Source organism: Ovis aries, chromosome 4 (assembly GCF_016772045.2).
Source record: "Ovis aries strain OAR_USU_Benz2616 breed Rambouillet chromosome 4, ARS-UI_Ramb_v3.0, whole genome shotgun sequence".
NCBI classification, from domain to species: domain Eukaryota; kingdom Metazoa; phylum Chordata; class Mammalia; order Artiodactyla; family Bovidae; genus Ovis; species Ovis aries.
Window position 1 is genome coordinate 62,095,853 of NC_056057.1, and position 18,895 is coordinate 62,114,747.

The 18,895-nt window shown below is 41.1% G+C and overlaps 1 pseudogene; it reads right to left on the reverse strand.

The window, feature by feature from the left end:
* Positions 1 to 17,589: 17,589 nt before the first annotated feature.
* LOC101115535 (small ribosomal subunit protein eS7-like) lies at positions 17,590 to 18,171 on the reverse strand (annotated as a pseudogene).
* Positions 18,172 to 18,895: the final 724 nt, after the last annotated feature.

Genomic DNA, 18,895 nt, shown 5'->3' on the forward strand with positions numbered 1-18,895 from the left:
GAAATAAAGATAAGCGAAAGGAAAATAAAACATAAAATGACCCGTAATATTTCCATCCTAAGATAAGCAGTTTATACACTAAAAGACTAAATCCTTCAGTAGATGCTGGTTGATGGCTAGCTAAATGAATAGATAGATATTTCCTAGCAAAAACTAATCAAATGTAGATGGCTTATAACTTGCTGTTTTCGCTTAATAATATGTTTTAATATCTTTCCAAGTTTATTGCCTACCCTTTCACAGTAGTGTTTTTGTAGCTGAAAAATATTCTGTAGTATGAATTTGCCATTGTTGGCTTACCCAGTTCCCAGTTGTTGGACATTTAGATTCTTTCCAATACTCCCCCATTTTAAACAATACTGTAAAAGATAATCCTTGTAATTGCTTGTTACTGTTATTATCTAAACTTTTCAGTGTAAGGGCAGTTGGTTAAATTTCTTTCCTCTGAGGTATGGTTGTGATTACAGCAAGATGCAATAATCATAGATTAAGCTCAGTTTTGAAGGGATAGAATCTATATATTCAATCTAATGTCACTTCTGGAACCTAGGTCGTGTCAGCTACCAAAACCTTTTCCCCACACATTGCAATATTGACAGGGTAATCTTGAGGTACTAGTTAATATTTTATTCAATATTTCTTTTTTCTAATGAATACACAGCAATAAAATTAAAGGAGACATGCATTCTTTTCTAATTCTCCCCCTATCCACATCTATGAACTGTGTGTAAGACACTTCACAAATTGGCATGCGAATGCATGTGTATATACCTGAATGTCTCCATTGGGTGGCTCATGCTGTCTTTACTGTTTCCATCAAAAGAATTCATAGGTAACCACGTGTTTTGTACTACTTACCCCACTATGCTGATTACAACCTAGCAAGTCATAGATTCACTATAGATGGTGCAAAGACCCCAACTAAAGCTGGCCTAAGGCTCAAAGAGCAGCTTGACTAACATTTCTGCTGGCAGGGAGCCTGCCTTTTACAGAATGATTATCAGATTGGCTGGAACTTGTGTTCTGCAGATTTCAATGTAAAATAACTAGAGGCTCAGGCATTAAAAAAAAAAAAAAAAAACTCAGCACCCTTTGTATACCTAACACCATGGTAAGTGCTCAGGTTTCAATAGTAAGCAAAAGTGAAAGGTTCCTCCAGGCCTCACACAGACTCATACCCAAATACAGACTGTCCGGGGATGTAGCAGGTACTCAACAAATTAAATGAATTAACACATGTCAAGCACTTAGGACAGTTTGGCACATAGTAGGTGCTGTATAAGTGGTAGTAAGAGTGCTAGATAAGTAGTAGTAGTAGCAGTAGCATCAATAGCAATAGTAATATTATTTGTGGAATAAATGAGTGAAGAAAGACAGGAAACCCAGAGAAGCAGGTAGTGAACAAAAACTACAAAGCTGAAGATACTATGAGGCAGACAGATCTGTAGAGAAGTTAGATGGAAGTAGCAGAAATGTAGACAGAGAGGTAAAAAGGGACAGAAGTTGAACCATGAAGATAGAAAATAAGCAATAAATATAAGAAAAGCAAAGTAACAATATTGATATCAGGGGGAAGAAATTGCAAAACAGAAATGACTACTGGAGCTAAAAAGAAGCACTTCAAAATGATAACAGTGCAATTCATTAGGAAGACCAAGCAATCATAATTGTTTATGTCTAATAAGAGAGCTTCAAAATACATGAAACAAAAACTTACAGACATTTATCCTGCTGACATTATCCGATATGAATTATTCAAGAAATATAAAAACCCAAACAACTGAAGCCCACTTCCAACTTGGTGGGAATGAGGAAACTGAGGAAGGGAGATTTTGTAACTTGATCAGGATCACAAGCCTAGCAGGTAATAGGTGTCATATAGCAGAGCATATTTAGCAAATGCTACCAACAAGTTTGAGGCTTCCCTGGTAGCTCAAACAGTAAAGAATCCACCTGCAATGTAGAAGAATTGGGTTTGATCCCTGGGTCGGGAAGATATCCTGGAAAAGGGAATGGCTACTCTCTCCAGTATTTTTTCCTGAAGAGTTCCATGGACAGAGCAGCCTGGTGGGCTACAGTCCAAGGGGTTGCAAAGAGTCTGACATGATTGACCGACTAGGACTTTTTCACTAACAGTTTGCCACCAAGGAATATTGCGGGATAAAATCTAGACTATATTTGGCCAAAAAAAAATCCTCTACAACAAAATTTAATAGCCTAGATCCTTGTTTGGTGATCTCGTGAAGCAAACAAGTTTAATCCAGGTGCCCCATCCCACCCAAAAATGTAAATGTTACTAAAAGTGATTTCCCCAAATCCAAGTGTGGTTGTTAACAAGGTTCTGGAAAACACTGTAGTGTGTGGACTTGTTTCTATTCTTCTTTCCATGCAAAGTGCTTTTTAACACCTCAGTTCATTCTCAATAGGAATTCCATCTCTCTAAAATTCCCTTCCACTCCTTTTATAAGTATTTATTTAGGCTTGTCTCCTCCATTTGATAGCGAACTCTGTGAGGGATTGAAAGAAGAAAGAAAACCAGCATTTGAATATGTACCTGTGATGAACTCAGCACTCTTGTGGGAAATTAACAAACTTCATTTGGGTAGGCAGGAACCAAGTCCAAATTCATCTTTATAGACTCAATACTTTATAGACTCAGTACAACGCTATACTGCATGGTTTTGCAGTCTGTAGGCAAACACAAATTGCTTCTTTGGTTTTTGGACTCTGATGCATTTTGTTGCATGCAAGCATATTTGTATTTTGAAAATCATATATTAATCAGCTTGGTACCATAAGGCAAAGTCCAAAAGTAACAGATGATTGATATAATGCAAAAGACACAGTGAAGATACTAAAATGAAATTAGGATGTAGAAACCTAAAAGCTCCCCAGAGAAATGTTTAGACAGCAAAGTGAAACTCGGTGAGTTAGGAAAGCAGAAAAGGATACCACTGGCAGAAAAACAACCAAGTCAGAGAGGGCACATCATTAAGGTGATTTAGTACAGAATTCACTTTAGGAGAAAACACTTGCAGGGAGGAAAAGAATGGGAAAAAGCAAACTGACATTCCAATTCATCTCTTTGCTGTTAAGATAATTCTGTTCCTGCAGGGAATTATATCTCAGAGTAACACTTAGACTCAACTCATATTGTACCCTTGCCTTGTGGTTAAACTGACTAGTCCATGAAGACTCCCTAATTATACAAGTTTTGGTTTATGTCTAGCAACTAGTCCTAACCTTCAAAACCAGAAATAAATCCTTAGATCATGGATGAGATCTCACCATTCTTGGTTTACTATTTGCTACCTTTATACTGAGAGTTGATTGCCACTCTAACATTTTCTCTGCTGCTGCTGCTGCTAAGTTGCTTCAGTCGTGTCCAACTCTGTGCAACCCCATAGACAGCAGCCCACCGGGCTCCCTTGTCCCTGGGATTCTCCAGGCAAGAACACTGGGGTGGGTTGCCATTTCCTTCTCCAAGGCATGAAAGTGAAAAGTGAAAGTGAAGTCGCTCAGTCATGTCCGACTCTTAGTGACCCAATGGACTGCAGTCACAATTGAAGGGGAAAATGGATTGGTTTATTGCTCCAGGTCTGTCTTTTCTTGCTGAATTGATTTCTTCCATTTTGATTTCTCTCTGTCCTTCTAATCATTTTGATTAATTAATTACTCTTTGGTCATATTTATCTTCAATTTTTCCCTCTCCTGTATCTTCCATATTAAAAAAAAAAAAAAAAGAAGCTCCCGCCCTATATGTCTTCATCCATTCAAAGCCAAATGTCTTGGAGAATCATCTATATTTGTATCCCCAATTCTCCACCCTCTTCTGTGTTGACTTTTCACTGAACACCTTCTCACCAAACTGATCAATGACCTCCCAATGCCAAATCCACCTGATGCATCTTCAGCCCTTATTTTGTTTGACTTCTTTGCAGAATTAAACAATTTAGCACATCTTCAGTTTTTAAGCACTCCTATATTTGCTTCCACAAACTGCTGTCTCCAGGTTTTCCTGCTGCTATTCTTGAAGCACATTCTCAGTTTTCCTACTAGAGTGCTTTTTCTCCATGTTGCCTCCTTAAACATATCTGTTCTGCAAAGTTCCATCTCTGGGTCTTTGCCTACTTAACCCTCTCTCCTTGAGAAATCTTGTCCACTCCCATGATTTGGATGACTACTCATACACTGAGCACAGTAACATCAATATTTTCAGGGCAAATCATTCTCTTGAGTTTCAAAACACAAATCTAACTGCCTCATTTTATTTCTTTTCTTCCCAAATTTATTTCTCCATTTAGTTATATATCTGGGTGAACGCCACATCCATTCACTCGGACAGAAATTTTAGAATTGTCTTTAATCCCCTGTTCTCACCCAATTTTCACAGTAAGGCAATCACCAAGCCTAGTCGATTCCCCCAAATAGCTCTCAATTCCATCTCGTATTTTCTTTCCTTATCATTTCTGCCCTAGGTAACTGCTAAATACATCCTAAATGGAATTCCTATATCCTTCTCTTGTCTTTGTTCAGTTAACTGTCCTCGCTTGTGCAAGAATTTGCATTTTTGAGATTAAATCTGTCATTCATTAATGCAGGGATACCCAACCTCCAGAATCTAATGCCTGATATCTGAGGTGGAGCTGATGTAATAATAATAGAAATAAAGTGCACAATAAATGTAATACACTTGAATCATTCCAAAACCAGCCTCCTCCATTTCCATGGAAAAGTTGTCTTCTACAAAACTGGTCCCTGGTGTCAAATAGTCTGGGGACTGCTGCTAATGATACCCCACTGGTTTCAGGGTAAAGTTTAAGTGCTTTCACATGGCCATCAATGTCCTCCTAGCCTAGCCCTGTCTTCCTTTCATGCTGCAGCAGGCGGTTTGTCGTCTCCCATAACCAATCTCCTCTTGATTCCTGGCACTCTCCAGCTAACAACTACATTTCCCGTGAGGATAGGTGTAGCCATGGGGTGAAGTTTGTGTCTTACTTGTCTAAAAGAAAATTGCTTGCCCCAGACATCCTTGCTTTCTGTCTCCTTAAGCTAGAACCAGACATGCCTGTGACCCATCTTCAACTGTGCAAAGGCAAAGGGATGAGATGGTTCCCATATAGCAAAGCTGCCTATCAACCTAGGCCAGCAAGACAGCCGTGTGAGAAGGAAATAAAAATCCATATTATTTGGGGTGTTGTATTGTGGGGGATGCCCTGGTGGCTTAGCAATAAAGAACCTGCCTGCCAGTGCTTGCCAGTTCAAGAGATGGGGGTTTGACGCCCTGAGTCAGGAAGATCCCCTGGAGAAGGAAATGGCAACACACTCCAGAATTCTTACCTGAGAAATCCCATGGACAGAGGAGCCTGGCGGGCTACACTCCTTGGGGTTGCACAGAGTTGAACATGACTTAGTGACTAAACAACAGCAACAACAATTGTGAGGTCTTTTACTGCTTTATCTCAGGCTTTTCTCTAACTAGCTGAATGCCTTCTCCTCAGGCAGTATATGTGTTGTTTCAGGCCACTGAAGTTGTGGTAATCTGTTGGAGAAGAAATTGGAAACTAATAGAAGTAGTATTATCAGCTGAATGAACTTGGACAAAATATTTAATCTACCTATACCTTGGTCTCCTCTTGTAAAGTAGGGATAACATTCTTTCTGTGATTTTGAGGACTGAATTAGATATTATACCAAAAGATTTTGGCAGAGTGCTTGGCACATGGTAAGCACTCTGTAAACAGTAGTAATCACTATTAATAATATCCTCATTGTTATTATTGTTCACTAATTTGCCTAGTACTTGTGACTGGAGAGGAAGGAAGAGACAGAGGAAAAAAAGACAAAACAATAAACATCTGTCTCAGAAATCTTCAGGCATATTTGGTTTAGCTCTGTTGTAAACTGTCTTTTAAACGCACAGAATGTACTTCATTTCCTTCTGCTTTCTCTCTCTTGCTTTAGGTATTAAGATCTATTTTAAATTTAGTCATTTCAAAGTCCCCTTGGCATCGTGTAAATGTCACACCATTAAATATATATTCAACGAGTGCTCAAGCAGGCTGGCTTCCCTGCCAAGAAATGGAGTCCCGTAGGTGGGCAGGTGGAGGGATGACAGACACACCCTGCCGCAGACCCTACTGTCCTTACTCACCAAGACCACGTGTACTGAGCTCTAAATCTGGATGTGTGGTCTGACAAATGTATTTTCTCCAGAGTTTTATTTTTATGAAAGGCTTACACTGGTATTAAATCACATGAAATTTAGTGGATAATCTTTGTTGCAAAGACTAAAACCTCAAGTGAAAATTCAAAGAAAATATATATCAGTTTTTCTATTTTTTGACATTTGAATTATCTATGACAATCTGAAATGTAAGGTTTGTTTGACATCTGTGGTTTTTTGGTTTTTGTTTTGCTTTGCTCTTGAACAGCCCCTTCCCTACTTTTTCTCTGTTAGCTGTGCTTCTCCTGTTCTAATCAACTGACTCCAATGAGCTGCCAGACACAAAACCTCAGCTTCTGGTTGGTTGAATAGACACGTGATGCTGACCTGACCAATCACAATACCCCACTGCCTGGCCAGTGATTGGTCCCATGAATAAGCACCTGACTTTAATGGAGCTAATCCCATACAGACAGATGGAGAGCTCAAGTCTCTCTTTACTCTTGAGTAGCACGTGATGGCGACACACATAGATGCTGTTGCCTGCCATACTTTCTACCACAAAAAGGAAACATCTGCAGGAAGTGGATGAGGCCAAAGACCAGAAAGAGGCAGGATGAGAAACAGGAAGGAGAAAAAACCTCTAATGATATTTGTGAGCGCTCAGACCCTGCACTGCCTGTCTCACTTACTCCCCATTCTTCCCTGTACATCAATCAATCTTTTTCAAGTAGGTTTTCTGTCACCTGAAATGGAAGGAGCCCTGGCTAATACAGAGTCATGGCAAAGAAATGTTGTCAAAAAGAGACCTCAGAAAATCCAGCCCAAAGGTAGGCAAAACAGGAAAAAGAGGAGAAAAGAGTGGATACGACAAACAGTAAGACAAAGTGAGAAGAGAACCAGACTCAGAGTTAGAGCACCAGGGTTTATGTTCCAACTCTGCCACTTGCCAATGACCTTGGTAAGCTGTGATCTTGGGTGACGGCATAGCATTTCCATTTAATGATCTGCAGAGTGGACGACTGTGATCTCGCTGTCATATAAAACATGATGCACTAAGGGACGCTCACCTGAGATGATAAATGTGAGTGTTCTTTGTAAATGTTAAGTGCTTGCAAATGGCATTTATTACACAGAAAGCAGCACATTTAAAAAACTATGGATTGAAACTGAGACTAGAAAGGTAATGTTAAGCCCAAAGTAGCTGAACTCTTGAGAGAGGACTAGGAAACTCAGTAAATGGTTGGCTCTTCTATGAACTATCAAAAGAGCTGACAATATTGAAGGTCACTGATTAAGTAGAAACATATGAAAACTCTGTGCAAAAACTAGAAAATAATTCTAAGGCTGTGTGTAAGTTAAGAGCTGCAAGAGAGAAGAGAGAACCATTTTTACTCACAAAACCATTTTATTTTGTGAGTTGCCCACAATATCTCACCTGTGTACTGACAAGCCCTCACTTGACCCATGAAGCTACACGGCAAGAGTCAGGTATTGTCCCAGTTACAAATTTGAGGAAAATAAGGCTCAAAGCTTACATTCAAGCCCAAGTCTTATGATTCTACAACCAAATCACTAGATTATACATTGATAATACATTTGAAGGTAGACTTTGGGGTTTAGATAAGGATACGCATAGTTTTCGTTCCAGATTAGAAGAACCAATCAATTAATATTTTAAAGAATCAAAGAATTCATTTATTTAAAATTTTAAGTTAATTGTGAATGGTTTTCTGTCAGATTTAAAGACTAATTAGTGCTTTCAGTCATAAATAGGAATATTTGTCTCCTCCTCTACTTGTCAAGAATTGTAAAAAGTCTGGGACTTTACTTGCAAGTAAATAATTTAGACTGCTACAAGTCTATGGATGCTGGCAGAGGATACAAGACTCCCAGTTGGAGACCAAGAACTATATTGCTCATGGTGGAAGAGGTAGCCAGAGGTTTACATTGGTTTGTGTTGGTTGGTTCTCAACACTGATATTCTCCCCACCAAGTCCCACAGGGTGGCAAAGAAAGTTCATGGTGGGTGCCCACATGTGCCATGGGTTGCGTTATGGGAGAGGGACAAGTGGAAGCAAACCTGTTCTTCGTCTAGAGGGGATGTTACCTCATCCCTCAAAACTGCCTACAGCAAACACTACTCTGAGAAGCAGCTTAGATAAAGAGCAGACAGGGCCTTTCACTTTGGGTATACCCACCAGGAATGTGTAGGGAGGCCCATGGTCCATGGTGGATTGCCCTCCCCAGCACTGAGATCTTCCTTTGACAATACTGAAGTCTTATTCCTACTTATCCTCTCCAACCACAGTTTCATTCCCTTGCTCTGCATTGAAATCTTCCCTTGCATGTATTTCTTCAGGCTCTTTTCTCTCTTTTGTTGTGAATATCTCCCATTTTCTCCCCAAAGTTCTTAGAAACACTGTCTTTGCACCCCCACCACACAGCCACCACACAATGCCTTGTGATGTGTGTCAACTAGTCTAGGCTGAATCACCAGAGAAGTCTCCTTCTGGTATTTCCCATCAGTGCAGGCTGCAAAAGACACTGCTTCATGCAAACTGGAGGACTGAAAGAGGAAGTAGCTGTTTTCCCATGTTGTCCCAGTTACCTCAGCAAACAAGCATGAATCTCGATGCTATGGTGAAGGGATTCTACAGATGTAAGCTGCCTCATCAATTGACTTTAAGTTCATCAAAAGGGAGATTATCATGGGTTGGACTGAGTTAATCAGTTGTAAGACCTCTGAAAGAGGACGTAGACCTTTCCTGAGCTAGAGTTGCAAACAGCAGTTGGCCCTGCAATTGCTCTCTTTTCCCATTGGATCTTTTTTCCCAACTCTCTGACTGTGAGCAAGTTTCAGCTTGGCCCCACAGTGTGTCAGCCTGCTGGAGGTCTTTTCTGCCAGACTGCCTGCCCTATAGACTTTGGGTTAGCTGAGCCAATCAGCACAATTGTATAATCCAATTCCATATAATAAATGCTGAAATATATTAGTGAGAATTAACATATTATTATAACTGTCATATAATCATAAACATTAATATTTATTCTCAATAATATATTGATCACTGACATAATCAATAAATAACACATTCATATTAACATCTATAATTGAGAGATAATTTATAAACAACATATGTATCCTACCACTTTTGCCTTTCTTATTGAACCCTGACTGATAAATGTGCCACTTCCTGGAAACTGTTCATTCCTTCCTGTCTAATTCAACAGCTTTCTCAGTCCTCATTTGGCATGACCCCTCTACTAGTCATCACCTCTTTAATGATGATTTCTCCTTTAATGATGATTTCTCATCACTTCTCCTTTGGCTTTGGAAATATCATTTAGGCTCTCTTCCCAGTCTTTCTCTCTCTTTCCCTGCTATTCTGATTCCTCTGGTTCTTTTAACTTTGGTCATTTTCCTAAGATAATTCATGCTATGTATTGTATCTCTTCCTTTTCTCATACAGGCAGTCTTCAGTCCTCAGAGTCTTGACTATGTTCAATGCCAGTGACTCAAATACGTATCTCTCATTTTCATCATCTTGGAGTCCTATTAGTGTAACTCTTGCCCAACCTAATTCATGAAAGATTCATCGAAATGAAGACCATCCCCAGGGCCATTTGAATCTTCTGCTCTTCTGGACTCTGGAGAAACCGTTTCCATGATGATACTGATTGGCACCACTATCATTTATTGAGCCTCGATATGGATGCTACTGAAGATGCTTTACAAACATGATCCCATTTAATTCTTACAATATCCTTGTGAAGTAGATATTATGATTCCCATTTTTCTTATGAGAATCTGAGATTTTGGGAAATTCCATGCAATTGGCCTTAGGAACAACAGCTGGTAGATGTCAGAGTTAGGATTTTTGCTCTTAACTCAAGCCCCAACTAACTGGCAATAGTGCTTTTGGAGAAGACATGAACAGCAAGGGCATAGTGATCAAAGACCATTTAAATCTGTAGGATCTGGCCAAGCAGGGCAGGGCTGGGCAGGTAGCTCTATCTTAAGAGCTGGCAATAGCACTTAGGTGACTACTGAAACCACTATAGCCCTGGGTCTAGTCTAGCTGCTATAATCACAAGTTTCCTTTGCCCTTGGTTCCTATTGCAGCTTTGTAGATTCCCTGGATGAGACTGTGTACACTCAGCCAAAGAACAGCCAAATCATTCTCTTGCCAAGCTGTCTGTCTCCAATGATGGACAATAACCCAGCCTCCAGACAATGTTGTGTCTCACTGATACTGCCTTACCACTCCTGAGTCGTGACCTTGACACCACTGAGTCTCAGTCACACCATGTCTGGCAGACCAGTACCCAGCAGGCCAAGGGATTTAGTGATTATTCCTGCTGATGTCAAGTCAGTGCAAGGTTTTCTGCAGAATCATGGTGCCTAAAGCATCCTGTGCAGCAAAGAACAGCAGAAGACTGATGCCGATAGAAAAAAAAAAAAAGCCTTCTTCCCCAAACAAGAATTTTGGGCAATTTCTTCTCTTGGCTAAAGCCTTTATGTTTCTGGCATGATGTTTACTTTATGGTCCAATCATCAAACTCTGATGTAGCTATGAATAAAGATTATGTTGAATATGAAGAACAAATTACAAAGATGGCTGTGGAAACCTTGCATATTTCAAAGGAATATATGCCAGGATGTGAGAAAATCTTGGCAGATGCTTCTCTTGGAGAAAAAGAATAGTGTAATTACCTACTGACTCTGGGGACCGTACCTTCTGCTTCTCTAAAGAAGAAGTCTTTGTTAATATATTTTACATAAGATCGTACCTTCTGCTTCTCTAAAGAAAAAGTCCTTGTTAATATATTTTACATAAGACCGTACCTTCTGCTTCTCTAAAGAAAAAGTCCTTGTTAATATATTTTACATAAACCATTTCCTTTTGTGATACTTTGTGGCTTTAGTTTGCTTAAACATTTATTTCAGTTGGTTGTGAATTTATTCTAGTCTTTGCAGAAATTAGTTTTACAATATCCCTGTATCAACTCCCCCAGCCAGTACTGTGCATTCCACACCTTCTTTGTTAGTTCACTGGTAAGAGGAGCCTAAAAATGGCTGGGGAATAGGCTCAGCTCCTGATTTAATTGAACTAGAACTCTCTTTTCTGACAGAACATCCCTTCATAGAATACAGATATCAAGATAGTGATCACATCAGACTTCACTCAAGCCACTCTCATTTCTCTTGGTTCTTGGGTCCATGCACACTGAAGAAGATGGTACCTTCTTGTAAGGAACTTTCTTCATCAGACCATTCCAGCAATCTATCAAGTCATCTGCTTTGGGGTAACAGGAGTAAGAGCCCTTTGCCATACCTCCTTCACCACCAAATAAGTGCATTAGATGGATACAACATTTTGTGAGAAACTATGTCAATGGATAAGGCATTTGTAGACCCATGAGTGGGAAGGCCAGCAGAAGAGTTCTGAGAAAGGAAGGCAAATGCGTGTTTGGGATATATATTTATTCCTGGGAGGACAAATCATTGCTTACTTCAGGGAATGGTGTTTTATTAAGACTCAGTTGCCTCTGCACTTGGAAAGTTGGGCAGTCCATATTGACTCTCACCAAGTCAACCTTGGGAATGAGAAGTCCATGTTAAACCTCCATCTTAGTCTCTGTTGCCATGGTCTACATGGGCTCATTGAAGAAGCACTAATGTAGCCGAGGAAGGAGAATGACTGACAGCTACCTTTCCCACTATCCATCAAGAGCATTTTCATGTTGGTAGCTAAAAACCAGGTGCTAGGAGTAATTATTAATTTGCTCCAGTAATCATACCACATCCAAAATCTCAACTGCCATTTCCATAACCACCTGATTTAGTCTGGGACAATCTACAATTATTCTCTAAGACCCATCTGGTTTGTGCACCTGCCAAACAGACTAGTTAAATGGAAATATGGTAGAATTAATCACCCTGCACCTTCTAAGTCTCTGATGATGGCATTAATCTCTGCAGTTCCTCCAGGGATATCACATTGCATTAAGGTGATTATTTGGGGGCTTCTACTTGGCTCTTCCTATCAATGTAATCTTCATTTCACACCATAGGGAGCTAATGTGTGTATTCTGCCAGTTGAGTACATTAGTTCTCAATGTACTTTTAGGAATGGAAAAATAACTAGAGTATGAGAATTGGTTAAGAGGAGACAGTTGTGCATGCCAAGGATGATCAGTGTCTCATCCCTTTCCTTCTCCTCCCATCATGGAGATTGTCTCTATACTTCTCAGATATAGGCAACTCAATCACAAAATCTCATTTTAAGAGGCTGTGTCCCAGGGGCACTTCTCTCACTACTAATTATTATATAAGTCAAGATTCTGTCAGGAAACAAGTAGTACATTCAAATGGGGATAATGGGAGAGTGCAATAAAGGGACATTTTACAAAGATGTGGACAGATTTAATAGAAACCAATAAGGAATAGAGGAGGCACCATGGGGTTAGCAACAATGGGGGCACCCCTTGGAACCCAAGAGAGGCAACCTGGAAAGAGCTTAAACTTCAGTAAGGATTACAGCTGCTGCCAATCTGTAGCCTAGAAATGCAGTGGCCAGGGGAATAAAAACCTTGACTTCAATGCACTCCTGTTATCTAATGCCTTGCCTGTGTCATCCATTGGCCCAACTCAATGAGAAGTCACACAGAGAGAGGCCCATTGGTACAGCCCATACAGATCATCCTCCCTGGGCACAGAGCAGGATGAAAATTGAAGAGTAGATCTGGAAGGGCGAATGAAGACTGTCCAGCACATCATCTTCAGCAGGAGACCCACTCTGAGTACTCTAATATATCAATATGTCCCCAAGCCCTGGAACTCCCCATTCTGCTTATCTTACTCTATCTTTTCACTTCCCATGGCATTGTCAGCATCTACAATATGTGATCTATCCATTTATTACACTTATGGAGCATTTTCTACCTCTCTAGTAGAAAGTAAGCCCTCCTAGCATAGACATCTTCATCTGGTTTTGCTCCCTGATGCTTCCAAATTACCCAGAACAATTGCTGGTACAAAGTAGGTGTTCAATAAATATATGTTGCTGAATACACGTAATAATGAGTTGCAGATAATGAGAAAGCACTAGGCAGAGAAGAAGGCAAACCTAAGAGCTGATATATAGTGATAAATCTCTAATCTTCCATAGATCTTAAAGAGAGGATTGGGACAAATTTGAGGTATGGAAAGAAGAAAGAAAACAGGGAGGCACCAGGGAAGATCTAATTTATGTCAAGAAAAGTGAAGAATTTGTTTGACTGTTGTTCTAGTAAATCTCACAGAAGTATCAGCGTATAGTTTACCTTAAAGATTAAGGAAAAAAAGTGACCAACACTTGAAATGGGCCCTCGTGGTCCAGTTAATAAACCTGAGTCTCCCCCATCTTACTCAGAATCTATTTCTCTTCTTTCAGCCTATACTATTACAGCAGACATGGGGGTGAATGGAAGGAGGAAATGGCAACCCACTCCAGTATTCTTGCCTAGAGAATTCCGTGGACAGAGGAGCCTGGTGGGCTGCCATCTGTGGGGTCGCCCAGAGTCAGACACCACTGAAGCAACTTAGCAGCAGTAGCAGCAGGGGGTTAATGGGGCTGAGATTAACTGAGAATTAACCGGTGCTCCTTCAGGCTCTTAAATCTCCTCCCTTGACCCTAATACATTTATACCATTAAAAAACAAAATTGTACCAGTATGAAAAGAAAGTTGGGGCTGGGTAAACACATTTGTGCTACAATGAGGGTACAGATGAGCAAGATTGGATCCCTCTGTTGCTCTTGCATGCCTGACAGCTTCTTTCCCTTCATCTGGGGACAACATCACATTTTACTTTGGGGAGTGTTATGAATCAAACAGTGTCCTCCCAAAATTCATATGGTAAAGCCCTGTCTCCCAGTGTATCAGCATTTGACTGTAATTAGAGACAGGGCCTTTAAAGAAGTGTGTGTGTGTGTGTGTGTGTGTGTGTGTGTGTGTGTGTGTGTGTATGTGCCCGTGTATGTGTGTTAGTTGCTCAGTCATGCTCTTTGCGACCCCCATGGACCCTGTCCATGAGATTTTCCAGTCAAGAATACTGGAGTGTGTTGCTATTCCCTTCTCCAGGGGAATCTTCCCAACTCAGGGATTGAACCTGGGTTTCCCTCATTGCAGACGATTCTTTACTATATAAGCCACCAAGGAAGCCCTTAAGAAGTGTAATTAAGGTTAAGCAAGGTCCTAGGATGGTGCCCTAATCCAACAGGAGTGGTGTTCTTATAAGAAGAGGAACAGACTCAGAGAAGAGGCCACGTGAGGGATTAGAAAGAAGGTGGCCATTTCTAGGTTAAGCAGAGAGGCCTCAAGGGAAACCAAACCTTTCAGCAGCTTGATGTTGGACTTCAAGCCACCAAAATGGTGAGAAAATACATTTCTGATATTTAAGGCACCACTCTGTGGCATCTTGTTATAACAGCGCTAGCAAACTAAAACAGGAGGACAAAACCTCTCCCGTTACTCATGGCATGACCAAATCAACATATGGTTCTTTTTTTCCTGCTTTTTCAACAAGGCACCCACATTTTCATTTTGCACAGGGACCTGCAAATTATATAGCCAAGCCTGTCCATCATTGCATGGACGAGCTCAAGTGGCTCTGGGATGTTTCTGTTGGGACTTAATGGAGGCAGGAGAGGAAACTGAGAAAAAGGTGCATAAACATCACTGAAGGGAATGCAAGGAGAGAGAAAAGGGTCTCAAAGGGAGATGGTGGCATCAACCAGTGACCTTTAGTGATGTAACTGTGCAGCCTGTGAGGAGCAACAGGGACAGCATCACTAAAGGAAGGATGCTTAGTGGATAAGGGCAGTTTCCTCCCTGTAAGTTGTACTGATAACAGCAATTTAGTGCTGTTTATGATGGTAGAGAAATGTTCTCTTCTCATATGATTGCTGATAACCTCCTGCCTATTACTTGAGCTCAGTACTGGGATGTATTTGCACAGAAAAGCTGAGAGCTTGCTCTCAGGAAACTCGGGAAACAGAGTGATAGATTGATTGATTTGTCAAGCCCGGGCAGACAGACACAATTTTCTTGACTAGACTTAGAAGTTAATGCAGATGGCAGGTTCCTTCACCCTTTAATACCGCTCACACTGAATTTGGAGCTTGTTCCCAGGAGGATGTCACAGCTTCCCTGGAAGGCTCTGGACTTTTCCTCGAAGCATTTGAAAAAAGAGGAAATGAAAGAGCACAGCAGGAACCTGAGAAAGATTTTAGCACAAGGTGGGTGTGCCTGCTGGTAGTCATGTTAAAACCTGATCCTGCTGCTGTTTTCTGTGTCCAGTCATCTACTGGTGCATCAGAAGCTCTTGTTGGGATAGAAGGCAAAGAATATGCCAACCAAATGCTGATTCTTCACACCTGGAATATGGGCTCCCAGTCTCTGTCTGATGGACTGAGACACTAGATTGTCAGGAAGCGCATGACCATGCAGAGCCCAGTGGCTTGGAACCTAAGCAAACACAAGCCTTGCTCCTGGCCTCTTCTTCCCTGCACCCACTCTGAGATCACTGATCTTTGTTTCCAAGGGGTAAGAGAAAATGAGAGAGCAGCCCCCACCCCCCACATCCTGCACAAATACTCATTTCAGTCTTCACATTAAATGCATAACCATTTCTATCCCATGCAAGATGGGGTTTGGGGGTGGGGGATGTGGGTAATGTTGAACACTATACCGCAGACATCCCATCTTTAACGTGTCCTTTCCACAAACACTCCTGGCGACCCCAAATGGCAGGTAGTTCCCTGTTTTGCCTCAGTCTTTCCCCTCTCTGTGCCTTTATTTATGCTGCCCCCTCTATTGGAATGTCTTCCCTACTTCTTTATTAATTGCTAAGTCGCTTCAGTCGTGTCCAACTCTGTGCGACCCCAGAGACGGCAGCCCACCAGGCTCCCCCATCCCTGGGATTCTCCAGGCAAGAACACTGGAGTGGATTGCCATTTCCTTCTCCAATGCATGAAAGTGAAAAGTGAAAGTGAAGTCGCTCAGTCGTGTCTGACTCTTAGCAATCCCATGGACTGCAGCCCACCAGGCTCTTCTATCCATGGGATTTTCCAGGCAAGAGTACTGGAGTGGGGTTCTATTGCCTTCTCCATCTTTATTAACTAGTGTGCATCAAATCCATTTCCTCTTCTTCCTGGCCACACAGGTTAAGACTATATTTCCCAGACTCCCTTGCTGTCAGTTATAGCCATGTGACTGGGTTCTGGCCAATGCTATGTGAGCAGAAGTGAGGTGTGCCAGTTCTAAGCCTGATCCATAGAACCTCTCACATAAGATCCTCCAAGCTCTTTCCCATCTATAGACTAATGCGAGGGAACACAGTGCATGGAGAACTGAGGGATAAAGAGGATGAGGCCACAAGAAGGAAGCAACCTAGGTCTTTTAATAAACACTTGAAGGAAAACCACAGCTGATCATCAGAAACATCTATTTTGGAAAGTGAGAAATAAACTTTAATTATCTTTAGGGGTTGTTTAAGCAGCCAGTGTTACCATAACTAATACAACTGACTTCTAATAATATTCTCCCTCTTCCTGAGGGTTATAACACAGTTGTAACCCAGAAATTAGCTCCTCAAATGTCCTCCAACCAACTTTTCTTAGAGTGGACTCCCCCAAATTCCAGCCTCTTAGCCTCCCCAGGTCCTCACTTGGACTCTTAATCTCTCCTTTGAGTTGTAAAGAAGTAAAACCTAAAGATTTAGACCAGTGACTGGCAAACTATGACCCATACATAGCACACTGTCTGTTTTTGCATAACCCGCAAACTAAGAATGGTGTTTACATTTTTTTAATGCTTAGGAAAAACATAAGAAGAATAAGATTTCTTGACATAGGAAAATCATATGAAATTTAAATTTCAATGTCCATAAATAAAGTTGAACAGAAACACAGCCTACTCACTCCTTTATGTATTGTCTATGGCTGCTTACACAGTAGAATGGCAGACCTGAGTAATTGCAACAAAAATAAAGCCTACAATATTCTTATTTACTTACTTTCTTGTGGGATCTTAGTTCCCTGATCCGAGACTGAATCAGGGCCTGTGGCAGTGAAAGCACCAAGTCCTTACCACTGGACCACCAGGGAATTCCCAAAGCCTACAATTTTGACTACCTGGCTCTTTACAGAAGACATTTTCCTGGCTTAGTCCCTTTATTAGTAAAAAAACCACCGTGGATGCAAATAGTCTCCCATTTGACTCTGCACTGTCAGCTTTGTCTTCTGCAATGATGCCCGTTTATATCTGCATTTCCCAAATGGTCTGCAAGATGATAACGTGACAGAACACAAATGATTCTTTAATCAATTAAATCTTGGGGTTTTATTGTGAATAATATTTTATTTAATCATTTTTGTTTACAACTGAAACTCTGGGAATTCAAAATTAACATCCTTGCCCATGAGCTTCTTATAGAGACGAGAAAATGTTTCAACCTTGTGTTCCATGTTGTTCTGCTGTGCTTTATCCAAATGGACCGTTATGAGTCAGCTGCCGTCCAGTTTTATGGGGATTCTCTTACCCACAATCTCACTTGGGAAAACCAAGTTCTCCAGGATGGTGTCATGCATGGCAGTCAGAGTGTGGCTCCTGGGATGCTTTTGCTTATTTTTTGTACAACTTTTTTGAGTTGGATTAGACAGAATTCTCCTCTGAGCGATGAAGATGATGTGCTTCCCTCTGAACTTCTCCAACTTGTGCACCAGCCACACCTGGATTTTCAGGAAAGATTTCAATTGCTGAATGGGAACAAAGATGATGATAGCTTTCCAGCCACCACCAACTTCAGTTTCCTTGGCAGCCGTTATGTTCGGCTCCCGCAGCTGGGCCTTGAGTTCCGAGTTCATCTCCAGTTCCAAGAGGGCCTGGGAGATGCCCGATTCAGACTCCTCCAACTTCTCTACGTTGGGCTTCATGATCTTCGCGCTGGAAATGAACATGGCCTGCACCTGGCAGATGTGGCCAACACTTGTTGCTACCACTGACACTAGTAGACCTAGGAAGAGCAACTCTTGGATTTTTAAAAAAGGATAAAATTTATTTTGTTACCAGAAGTATTTTCAGCTCTTGAAATATGCTTATAAATATGGAAGGATATTTAATGGATAAATATCCATTGGATAAAAATGGATAAATAAGCTATCCAAATTGGGTATATAAATTTTAACATTCCTCAAACTTATTTCATCACTCATCCGATTTTTTAAAGAATGTCCATGATTACCTCAGAATACTTCACACTGCATAGTTTTATCCACACTACTCTATACGTTTCAGTTCAGTTCAGTTCAGTCGCTCAGTCGTGTCCAGCTCTTTGCAACCCCATGAATTGCAGCACGCCAGGCCTCCCTGTTCATCACCATCTCCCGGAGTTCACTCAGACTAACATCCATCGAGTCCATGATGCCATCCAGCCATCTCATCCTCAGTCGTCCCCTTCTCCTCCTGCCCCCAATCCCTCCCAGCATCAGAGTTTTTTCCAATGAGTCAACTCTTTGCATGAGGTGGCCAAAGTACTGGAGCTTCAGCTTTAGCATCATTCCTTCCAAAGAAATCCCAGGGTTGATCTCCTTCAGAATGGACTGGTTGGATCTCCTTGCAGTCCAAGGGACTCTCAAGAGTCTTCTCCAACACCACAGTTCCAAAGCATCAATTCTTAGGCGC